This window comes from Macrobrachium nipponense, chromosome 3, assembly GCF_015104395.2.
Source record: "Macrobrachium nipponense isolate FS-2020 chromosome 3, ASM1510439v2, whole genome shotgun sequence".
NCBI lineage: Eukaryota > Metazoa > Arthropoda > Malacostraca > Decapoda > Palaemonidae > Macrobrachium > Macrobrachium nipponense.
Window position 1 is genome coordinate 21,562,101 of NC_087202.1, and position 12,500 is coordinate 21,574,600.

General features: G+C 33.3%; 1 protein-coding gene across 1 annotated transcript in view; it reads left to right on the forward strand.

Moving 5' to 3' along the window:
• Positions 1-12,500, forward strand: part of LOC135221655 (octopamine receptor beta-2R-like) — a 364,792-nt gene that overhangs the window by 1,257 nt on the left and 351,035 nt on the right. The gene's annotated exons all lie outside the window — the stretch shown is intronic.

Sequence of the window (12,500 nt, forward strand, 5' to 3'; positions counted from 1 at the left end):
TTGTGTTTTTAGGGAAACATGATATTGAGCTGTCAGCTATAGAGTAAAATATCTGGGAAAACTCAGGAGGTTATATTATGCTAATTATTTTATAACTGCGCGCGACGTAGTAAACAAATAAACATTCTATTAGGAGAAGTAGATAAAAATGTTGCATGCATGACCTCAGGGAGTCTATGACAGATGCATTATATATGTAAGATAGAATCTTGAGTGAATTTAAATTGTAATAAGGACATACATACTTACATGCATAATTACACTCACTGACAGTATCTTCTTAGCCATGTTACGATGGTTTGAATCAGTATACTTTTTATTACAATTATAATAATTTGAATTCAGCAGATATTTGTACGTATAAGCCGATGCGTAGCTTGGCTTAACCTCACCCCTACCCATCGTACAAGGGTTCTAATCTCACCACGTCAGCTGGGTCACCTTTATGTTTGTTTGCGTGTGTGTATATGTGTGTGTGTGGCTGGGTTTGTATAAGAAATACACGCTGTGTTCACGTAACGTGAAACAGAATACCAAATGCCGTATTTTGTTGTCACGATATAGTATTTTGTAGTCAAAACTGAAAATCATTGTTACTTCCAGAATACAGTAGCCTGTCGTTAAACCTCCCAACGAAGCAGTGACCGAAGGTGCTTGGTATGGAAACAGTGTAGTTTCTGTTTACCTCGGCGTTATTCTTGACACCCCAAACCCAAGCACAAGCACACATATTCACTGCATGCAAATGTACCTCCGGGTATGCTTTCCATGATTGTCCTTTTATTATGAAGGACGCCTCTGCGTTTTCCGAAATTCACTATTTGTCGAGGCCTGTGACCACCGTTGTATATTATGTGACATCAGAGCAGAGACACGGATAACTGATACTGTAAGTTCTTTTACTTTTGTCTTAGGATGTATTCAACTTATTTCTTATTGGTATTTTGTTAGTGACATGCGTCACGAGAGGATGTAAAATGTTTTATTGTAATGAATATGAAAGGGTGCAGAAAAAAACCTGTCGTACAGACAGGCAATTAATTCCCGTCCGTGCAGAGAATTCAGGTTAAGGGCTGATAGCTATATATATAATGTGCGTGAGTGTATATATAATATAGATATATATATATAATTATATATATATATATATATATATATATATATATATATACCCTACGCGTGCCCACAAACTGTGTTTAAACTGTTATTAAATTACGCAGTAATATTTTTCTTTTTGAGACATTGATTTGATAATGCATAGCTCACGGGATGCTGTCATACTTTAACCAGCCTGTAAATATTGTTTGTGAAAACAATTGATCACCATTCTCCTAAACATTTTTTATTTATTGAAAAACAGTGAGTGTATTTTGGAGGAGAGGTTTCAGATTGACAGTCCACCGATGTATTTCCATTGCGTTGACATCATAGTATAAATACACGCATAAGTTGCCAACGGTATAAATGTATAATAGGTTTGAAATAAACTAATTTGCTGTGTTAGTTCACAGTATTTAGGAGCTCTGAAGTTTAAAACGCGAAGCTGATTTAATCATCTTTTTATTGCATTTACTTAAATCATTTTAACATAAAGGACACAAAAGTTGCTCTTTTATATATACTTGAAATCTAGATATAGTTGAATTTCTCACTTGAAAAATTAAGCCAAGATTTGGGCCAAATGATTCAGGTAATATGATTTTTGGAAAGCTTCAGATTTTACATGGAAAAACTTTATGATCTGCATAAGCATCATAGCCTAACTCGTAGGAAGAGAATTCCATTTATAATTAAGTGAAAAATTTCCATGTCTTATTTCCTCAGGAAGAGTTCTTGCGCCATTTAGGTAATTAATTTCTGTGGATTCATATTCATCTCTGTATTTTGAAGGATTTTTTTTTGTCTACGTATCGTTTTCAATGTTATGTGCTAAAAGGAGATTCTGTATCACGTGCAGTAATGCTCAGCATTTATCCATATTTGTTCCTTATGCTTAATAGATTTTTGTCTTTAGATTTATTTTTATCATTAGCCCTCATTTGTTGAATTATGGTGTCACGGGTTTTAATTGCAAAGCTGAATTATGATATTACAATAGCGTTCTGTAACGGTGGATCTGGTCAGTTCTGGGATGGGTGACCAATAGGAAATGCCAAATTTTTTAATACCCCGGTGACAAGGAGTGGGATTAGAAATGAGAAAGGGCTTATAATAATATATATATATATATATATATATATATATATATATATATATATATATATATATATATTATTTTTTTTGGTCTGTCTTAGTCATCATGTTCAACTGAGTAATTTTTATAGCGTGGGGTTCCGGTCGCATCCTGTCTCCTTAGAAGTCCATAAGTATGAAGACCTTCAAATAGCAATAAGGATATGGGATGTGCCAGGTGGAAATTGTACTCATAATTATTGGAACACAAGGCAAGATCCGAAGATCCCTTAAAAGGAAGCTGGAAAAACTAGATGCTTAAGCAGCTCCACTACTCATGCAGAAATTTGTGCAATAAGAAACAGTGCACTTAGGTAGTAAAGTGATGCATTTTTCTCTTTCTTTCTCATCTTTTCTGATTTCCCACGGTATTGCGACGTCAGTGAGTAATACTTTCTTCTTGATTTTGTCAATCAGTGTCACGTTTGGTCTGTTGTCATGCATCACCAGCCTTTGTCCACTCCACTACTTCTGCGTTGCATCTGATTACTGGTACTGCCCATGTGTTTATGGCTTTCGTCATGTTTCCGTCGTTGAGTTTTGATTTGAGTATCGCCTTAAGTCTCTGCAAATAATCTTTCCTTATCGGGTCCTTCATTTCTTGGTGTTGTATATCCTCTCCTTCTATTATTCTCAGGTATTTGTATACTGTCTCATCTAGGCGTTTGATGCCATTCTCGTCTGATAGCTTTATTCCCTTTTTCATAAAGCATGAATCACTAAAATGGTGAAGATCCACAGTGGTGTAGATGTAAATATATATGTGGAAATATATATAGAAAAGAGAGCTTTCCAGAACCTGATTGACTAAGGAGGAGAATCGAGCAGGTTCTCGAATGCTCTTTTTTGTATATATATTTCTGAAATATATATTTATATCTACACTACTGTAGATTTCTTCACTATTATTATTATTATTATTATTATTATTATTATTATTATTATTATTATTATTATTATTATTATTATTATTATTATTATTCATTAAACTGAATTGCCGTCTGGATGCCGTCGAGTTGGTATATCACAGTTTCTCAAGCTCTCGAATAAGTTTCTTTGTAGCAGTTAGTAAATTCTATAACAGTTATCCAAAGTTTATTTATTCCTTAACGTTTCGGTAGTGGCGACACGTCAAGGAATAAATAAACGTTGAACAACTGTTATATAATGTATCAGCTGCTACAAAGAAACTCACTCGAGAGACTGAGAAATTGCAATACAAACTGAGCGGCTACTAGACAGCCTGTTTAATGAAGTTTGTTTGGAAGAGGTCTTCTTCTGAGATTATATTATTATTATAATTATTATTATTATTATTATTATTATTATTATTATTATTATTATTATTATTATTATTATTATTATTATTATTATTATTAACAGATATCTTATTTTCTATATCACTGTAGTAGTATTTTTTGTGATCAGTGTAGTCACGACATCAAAACTTACGGACCAAAGGAATGTCATTTGGCAGAGGTTTAGTGAAATGTAATATTGGAGGTTACTCTGGCCAGTACATGAAGAATATAGTGAATGGTTACTTAGTATTTTACTCTTTTGTATGAAAAGGAATTTCATCCGAATTTTCTTTCTCGGTTTGTGGCTATATAGCGCTAGTTCACGTTTAACTTGTAAGGATAGCTGAAGAATCATTTGGAAAATATCTCTTATTTTAAGAATATGTCAAATAACAAAAAACAAAAAGTTTAAAACTACGTCAGAAAACCAACAGCAACAACAACAACAACAAAAAATGCTGACGTAAAAGTATTTCAGACAGTCATTTGGAAATGGCGAAAATGTTTGGTAAAAAGCTTTTAGAAAGCGGAGCTGTTTTTAATGGCTAAAAGGGTTTGAAAGACATTTATGTTGGGAATGTTCACTGTCAAATTTTGATTAAAAAAAAAATCATCTAGGTTAGCATATAAATGGAGAGAGAAATGTTGGTTAGAAGATATTCTAAATTGACAGAATTCATTGTTACATGTAGAATAATTAACGAGAAGTTTTAGATTATTATTATTTTATGATTAGTATGTTTTTTATCACAGTCATCCTATTCGACTGGTAGTTTTTATAGTGTAGGATTGCGGGATGCATAATGCCTCCTTAGGAGGCCATCACATTTCTCACTGGGCGCTGTTTCTAGTAGCACACTTCTGCATGAGTCCTGGAGCTACTTCGGCATCTAGTTTTTTCAGGTTCTTTTTCAGGGATCTTATTATGGGTACAATTTCCTTTGGCATATTCCACATCCTTATTTCTATTTGTAGGTCTTGATACTCACCAGTGGTTTCTATTTCTTTCTCATCTACTCTGGTGTCCCGTGGTATTGCGACATCAATACTTTCTTGATTTGGTCAATCAACTTTACGTATGGTCTATTGGCACTTATCACCCTATTTTTTCTAATACCATAGTCCCAGAGGATCTTTGCTTGATCTTTTTCAGTCAGTCCCTCAGGTTGGTGCTGGTACCATTTAATTACTGGAAAGTAGCTGGTGTTTCTTGCACAGGCTTCTGCGGAGGTTTTTACTACTGAATCGTGTCTCTTTTTGTACCGCTTGCTATGTGGTTTATGGTCTCATTTTTCATATTGCACTTCCTACATATGGGTGAGATGTTATTTAAATCTATTATCATTATTGTTATTATCATTATTGTTGTTATTATTATTGTGGCGGAATTTTTTTTATAGGGAAGAGGCATTGACCCAAGTAATTGACACGCCACATGCTTTATGATGGGGAAAACAGGACATGTCACGTAGCTTCGCCTTTACGATAACGAAATCCTCTGTGCAAGACCCCTAGAAATTCAACGTGTCTAGAGTGACTGCGGATTGGGGAAAAAAATAGTTAGAAAATAAAATTCTTGCATGATACTCCGTGATGATTGAAAAGGCAAGAAACAATACGTATGATTTTTGCGTCGGTTATTTTGGCTCATTTCGTTTGTTTATTTATTCAGTTATTCCCGTGGTATAGTTTGGTTATTACCTGCCTTAAATTCTGAGAATCATAAATCAGTCTGTCACCAGTTCGTCAGCTAAGGCGATCATAAGAAAGTTATCGGTGTAATATCTCTATTTCGGGAAACATTCTCTAACCAAGTAATAAACAGTTTGCATGTCGGTCCTAATACCCCTCTTGGCTTACCAGCACAAGTTTTAAAGCTACCCTGACGTGCACGCAAACATACACTCGCACACACACACGCTCGCATGCTCACGCTATTTATAACTTTTCGTTTGGGACCAGGATTTGTGCTGCTTTCCCAGGTAGGTACCTGAGGAACCAACCACCCCTCTAAAACTTGATGAGTTTATCTGATTCGCGTGGGAGATAGGTTCTCGTCTCCACCCCCCCCCCCCCCTCTCTCATCTCTCTCTCCTCTCTCTCTCTCTCTCTCTCTCTCATCTTTGGTAGCAACTGTTGTGGTGGTAAACGCAAGGCGTGCGCATCGCTCCTCAACGGACCTTGTTAAGGAATAGTATTTGATGATTATGCTCCATGTGGTTCGCGTCGTTATTTTTTTAATATTTGGGATTTTTTTTTATTTTTTTTCATTTTGGTTATTCCACAATAATGCAGTTTTTCATGTGACTGTTACACTGCATCACCATCTAATACAATTTTACATTTGTTTTTAATAATATACTTACATTTTATCTATTTGTTTATTAATTTAATATATTTTCTTTTTTACTAATTGATCTCTTCTCTTTGTATTTTGCATTACCTTCTGTTGCTTCTTTCTAATAACCACCATATTCTTCGGAAGCTCGGTCAGTGGCCCTTTTGGGCTTGTTCCATATGAGTGGGATTCATCTTCTGGATAATAATGATAATAACATGAAACTTTCATTTATATAAACATGCTTTTCATACATCTGTTTCTTTTTTTTTATAGAATGAAACATATGAGTAAAGCTGTATGTACAGTCTTTCATGAAACAATATTTCCGTGACAACATCCAAATACTTATGACGTATATATAGAACATAGTTCCAATTCGAAAAGTCCCTTTGATGAAGATTAAAGAGTTACTTCACACACGAGATGTGAAGTTGATTAATTGCTTAGATTTCCCAGGTAAGTTTCTCAATAAAGACCGATGGAGCTTCTAGGATTATGCAAAAGTCATCTTTCGTGCAAACTCTCATGAAGGTTATTTTTCCCGCTCAGTTAACCCACCAAGTTCAACCGCTTGTTTTATGTCAAAAATAGAAGCAAAGAAGTTTTTGTTTATACTGTTTGGTTGTTTTAAAGCTCGCATAGTGTGGATGAGTGTATAAACACATATACTATACTCTGAAGCGAGATACTTGCGGGTTGTATATTCTGTCATATGTTCTATGATTGGTAAATAGCCATCGTTATTTCTACATTTTTGTAAATCGTTGTGTAAGCTCGTATAAATACAGACATACACACATATTTTAGTATTAAAACTATCCAATTTTTTGTTATGATAAAGACGTTGTACGAAATAGCATTATTTCTAATAACCGCTGTGCCATTTTCCCAAAGTTATCAATGAAACATCATCAATGAAAAAATGGGAATATTTGCTGTTTTTTCAAATATTTTAAAAAGGGTACCAGGCATCACCTAAACGCTTTGATTGACGGCCTTCAGATTAATTAAGATTGTCATCCAGACGCTGGATGGTGAAAGAAAGATTTTTATTGATTGATGTCAACTTGTGTCGCAACTCCTACAGATATCGACAGTGGCGATACAATGAATTGATTTATGGACGTTTAAACTGGCGTCGCAACGTTGAAGGAACAAGGCCAAAGGTTGTCCTCGGTCATACCGACCTTCAGGCAATTTTCAAAACTCCATTAACTTTTGGGCAGAGTTCCTTCCGACAATTCCACGGATATCTGCTGATCACCAAGATTTTCTTCCCCTTTGTGTTCGTTTGGCTTTTATGAGATTACTTCTCTGGAATTAGGGTCAGGTGGAGCGTTTGTGAAGAGTGGTGGTCGAGTGTCCGGATTTAAATACGGTGTTTAATGCTGTTGATAAGAGATACTTTGGGGAAGGATCCGAAGCAGCTGTCGAGTAGATGTCGGTGGCAATAGGTTGCTGTTCCTTTTTCTTGCCATTTTTCTTATTACATTATTTGCTTTGCTTTTCTTTTAAATCTCGATTCTTCCTTATTTATTTGCAGTTTTTTATATTTTTTAAAGATATCTTTTGTGTTATCTCTATTTTTAAATGTTTTACTTAATGTCTTTGTTGAGATTGTAGACCATTATCTATTATGATACAATGTCTTCAGTTTACTTAATGGTAAGATACTGTTCCTTTTGGAATGGAGGCTACATTTAACTCATGTTGCAATGGCATATTTATGCAATGTTTTCTTGCATTTACTTTTTAACAATTTTATGATAATTAAAGGTGGAGATTTCTTTCCTTTATTACCGTGTCCATTGATATGATACTTTTTTTTTTTTTTTTTTGTTAGGTCTGGTGTTGTTACTTGGTACTGTTATGAAAACAATGGTATGAAAACTGACATTATAAGTTCTGTTGAATATTTTATTCATCAATCTTTTTATATCCTTACATGTATCATTTGAAGATTCGTTAAATTCATAATCGTTAGTAACACTTCTGATGCAATTCGTTAGTAACGTAGTGCCCCAACCTTGGCATATGCCCTGCGATTAATGGTTATAGTACATCCTGTGCCCGACCTAGTGCAATTTTTGTATTCTCGACACATAGAATTTTACTATGTCTCTCTCTCTCTCTCTCTCTCTCTCTCTCGTCTCTCTCTCTATCTGCTCTCATCCAGCTCTCCTCATTCTTCTCACTCTCTCCTTATCTAATATATATATAGTATATAATATATTTATATAAATATATATATATATATATATACTATATTATTATTATAATGGTATATATATATTATAATGTATCAATATATATATTTATATAATATTATGTGTGTAATATTATATATATATATATATATGTATGTATATATAATATATATATATATATATATATATATATATATATATATATATGTATGTATATAATATATATATATACATATATATATATTATATAATATATATATATATATATATTATATATATATATATATATAACTCAGGCATCATAAGGTAGAGAGAGAGAGAGAGAGAGAGAGAGAGAGAGAGAGAGAGAGAGAGAGAATACATTGATTTACGGGAGATATTAATCGCATCGTAAACAATGCTTGATGTGAACTGTTCATGTAAATTACCGAACATTACGCTTTGGAATGGGTTGCTGTTGTTATGGATTGTTATGACTGTAACTGCAGAGATATTGCTGAGTAATTGTTTTGTAACCGTTGTAATGGCTGTAGTTTTCACCATTACGGTGATGAAAAGGGAAGAACCAACAGAGGTGATTATGCTCCAAGAAACAAGTAGAGAGGAAAAATGACCAATAAAGATGTGTTAGTAAATTGTATTGGTTAATGTTTTATTTTATTTGAGTTTTTGTTAATTGATTTGCATAATATTTTCATACATAGTTACTCTTCAATAATGTTTAGATTAGATTCTCGTTAGGTTTTTAGAACTATTGAATTAGTGTTTAGTTTGAAAATGAGTCCTGTCTGTTTCCCTTTTCGGGAGTCTGGGTCAAAGGCTGTTTCTGCCCTCTCAATTCCGAACCTGTTGCTACCCTGGGGGTCGGGGATTAAAAGGTAACGGCCACGACACAAACGACGCTTGGTTGTATCTCCTTTAGTTGGGTTTTGGGGTCAATGACACTTGATGTAGCAACTCCAGTCTTAGAATACGAACAATGAAAAAATCTTTTAGTGGCATTTTGTCTGAATTAATATCCGCAATAGAGAGTCACTAGAAAAACTCGTCCTTAGGTAAATGTCAGTGCCAATCTCGTGATTGCTTTATTTTATTTTATTTTTTTATTTCCTTCTTATTTGATATGCTACCCACGCCCCTCAGATGGTAAAGCTCCCATACATATGGTATATTACTACCCGTCATGCCATGAAACTTCATAGACAACAGACTAGAATTTTTATTCAATTCTAAATAGAAATTGTTTAGTTTCAGTAAAAATTTGGAAATTGTTACCATTTCAGTAAGAATTGAGAAATAGATTGCAGATTTAGTAAAAAATTGGAAATTTCTTATTTTCGTGAGATATTAAAAATTGTTTACAATTTCAGTACAAACTTGGAAATTGTTCGCAGTTTCGGTAAAACTTAGGAAAATGTTTACATATTCATAAAAAATAACAAATTGTTTACAGTTTCTGTACAAATTTGGAAATTTTTATAAAGATTCTATCTTTTTTTTTTTTACAATTTCAGTAAAATTTTGTAAATAGTTTACAGTTTCAGTATGAATTTGGAAATTGTTTGCAGTTTTATTGAAAAAAAGGGAAATGTTTTACATGTTTTTGGAAATTGTTTACAGTTTTAGTAAAGGTTTGGAACTTGTTTACAGAAAAAAATTGAACATTGTAAGAATGCGGAAATTGTTTGAAGTTCCAGTAAAGTTTTGGAGGGGATTTACAGTGTCCATGAAGATTGTAGATGGTTTACAATTTCATCAAAGGTTTGGGAATCGTTTGCAGTTTCAGCAAAGATTTGGATATGGTTACAGTTGCAGTAATGATCTGGAAACATTGCTACAGTTTCATTACAGATTTGGACATTTTTTACAGTTCTAGTAACGATTTGGAAATTGCTTACAGTTTCAGTAGAAAAGAATTGGAAATTGTTTACATAAATAGTAAAAATTTGATTTGTTTAGATATACCGGAGGGTAATTGGATTATCGAGCGTCGGCGCTCTCTCTCTCTCTCTCTCTCTCTCTCTCTCTCTCTCTCTCTCTCTCTCTCTTTCTCTCTCTCACACACACACACACGGTTCGTAAAGTTGGAGTATTTCTTGGTTATCCCTGCATTTTTTGATAGGGGTAAAAATTAATAGAATTTTAAGTTGACCTCATCGCCACTTTGACCTCTAATTAGATGACTCGCAGGTGCGTCCGATTTGCATTGAACATAAGAACATACCTTTCCTGCTTTTAGGATTTGGAATATTCAGATTTAAACGAGAATGATGAGATTTCTGAAGTTATAATGTTTGTATTCCTATCTAATGTTTTGCTTTATTTTTACTTGTCTCTATCAAATCATAATTTATTTGATTGTGTCGTTTGTATAAACAGATCCTGAATGAACATATAATCTATATATATATATATATATATATATATATATATATATATATATATATATATATATATATATATTCTTATGAGTGATACAGTTTATGGCAATGCTAACGTAAAGGGCGAGTAAGGCTTGAAGCAGCCATATGTAACTTTTATTTAGTATAGTTTTTCCAATCTGGGCACCTGTCTTAGTATAGCCTCCAATAGCAAACCAGGCTAAAACTTGAAGTCAAATTTTGCCAGGACTTAGAGCTTTTCAGAATATTTGCTGTACATGTTTGGGATTGCTAAGATTTAAAGGTGATTCTCCGAAAAGATTTAAGATTTCCCGTTTTCTTTAGTATGTCGAGGAAATAGGAAGGATTTGTGGAAATGTTCTGCCCAGTGCCAGCAAGCATGAATCGGAAAAGAAGTGAATGCAGTGCCGTGTTACTTCATTAGCATCTGGTGGGAGTTTTTATGTGTTTTCAATATATATCAGAGGTATGTTGTAGGATTATATCATAAGTCCTCTAGAAGCGTAAGCCAGATGATGCTCAATCTGTAAAAATCCACAAGTGTGAATATAAGCGTATAAGAGCGAGGCTATATATTTCAAAATAGAAAAATGAAAAATATAGCTTTGCTAATACACAATTGTGGATTTTTGCTTATTGTTTCCGGTCACAGTATAGTGATGCACCATACACAGTACGTATACCCTGAAGATAAATAGTGTGAACGACATTTAGATACATATACCCATTGTATACCTCTAGTACATTTTATTATAATTCATAAGGTATAAGCATATATTCAAAAAGGTAATTTGTCAATATATACAAAGGTATACTGTACATAAAATGCAGCCAGTGACAATATACTGGCAAGTATGCTGGAAGTGCTGTTAGACAATGGCGGAAAAAGTAACAACAGTTGGATACTATCAATCTTCCGTTCATCTCCCTCTCCCTTGAGATTGATTGAGCGAGATCTCTTGGTGTCTCTTGAGCAGTTGTCCTCCTTCCTACTGCCTATTTAATGCGTGTGGGTGTGCGGTGATTGGTTGCAAGTAAAAATCAACATAGCTTTTACTTGCGTGGAATTATTATTGATTTTTTGCCTCAATGGATTTCTGACGAGGAACTAAAACGTCAAGGATGCATGTTACTTTACATTTTAATATATATATATATAGATATATATATATATATATATATATATATATATATATATATATATATATATATATCTAATAAAAGGAACCCATAAAAACACCAAAATATATAGAGAGAAAAGTACTATATTTCAGAGACTGCTGTCTCCCTCTTCAGGTAGATGAATGAGAAAAGTTTACAGAAAAGGTGGATATTTATACCAAGAGTTCCAAGCCTACCACCTTTTCTGTAAACTTTTCTCATTCATCTACCTGAAGAGGGAGACAGCAGTCTCTGAAATATAGTACTTTTCCTCTCTATATTTGGTGTTTTTTATGGGCTCCTTTTATTAGATGGAATTCTGTTGTTACAGAACATTTTTACTAGTCATATATATATAATATATATATATATATATATATATATATATATATATATATATAGATATATATATATATATATATACAGAGAGAGAGAGAAGATCGAGAGAGAGAGAGAGAGAGAGAAGAGAGAGAGGGAGAAGGAGAGAGAGAGAGGTGAAGAAGTTTAGTAGTCAGAACGTACATCTCTCAGCAGAAATCTCCGAATTCTGTGAATTTTGTACCCTGTAGTTAGAGGAATGTTCGTCCCAGAGTATATGCTAAGAATCTGATCCCAGAATATATGCTGAGGATCTGATAGTTAACGCGTGTAAACTAGCCTGATTTTTTTTTTTACATGTCTCTCTCTCTCTCTCTCTCTCTCTCGTTCCTCCTCTCTTATATATAATAATAATATAATATAGTTATATAGATATATATGTATATATATATATCTCTATATATATATATTAATATATAATATAATATATATATATATATATATATATAGAAAGAGAGATATTAACAAGAATGTATTC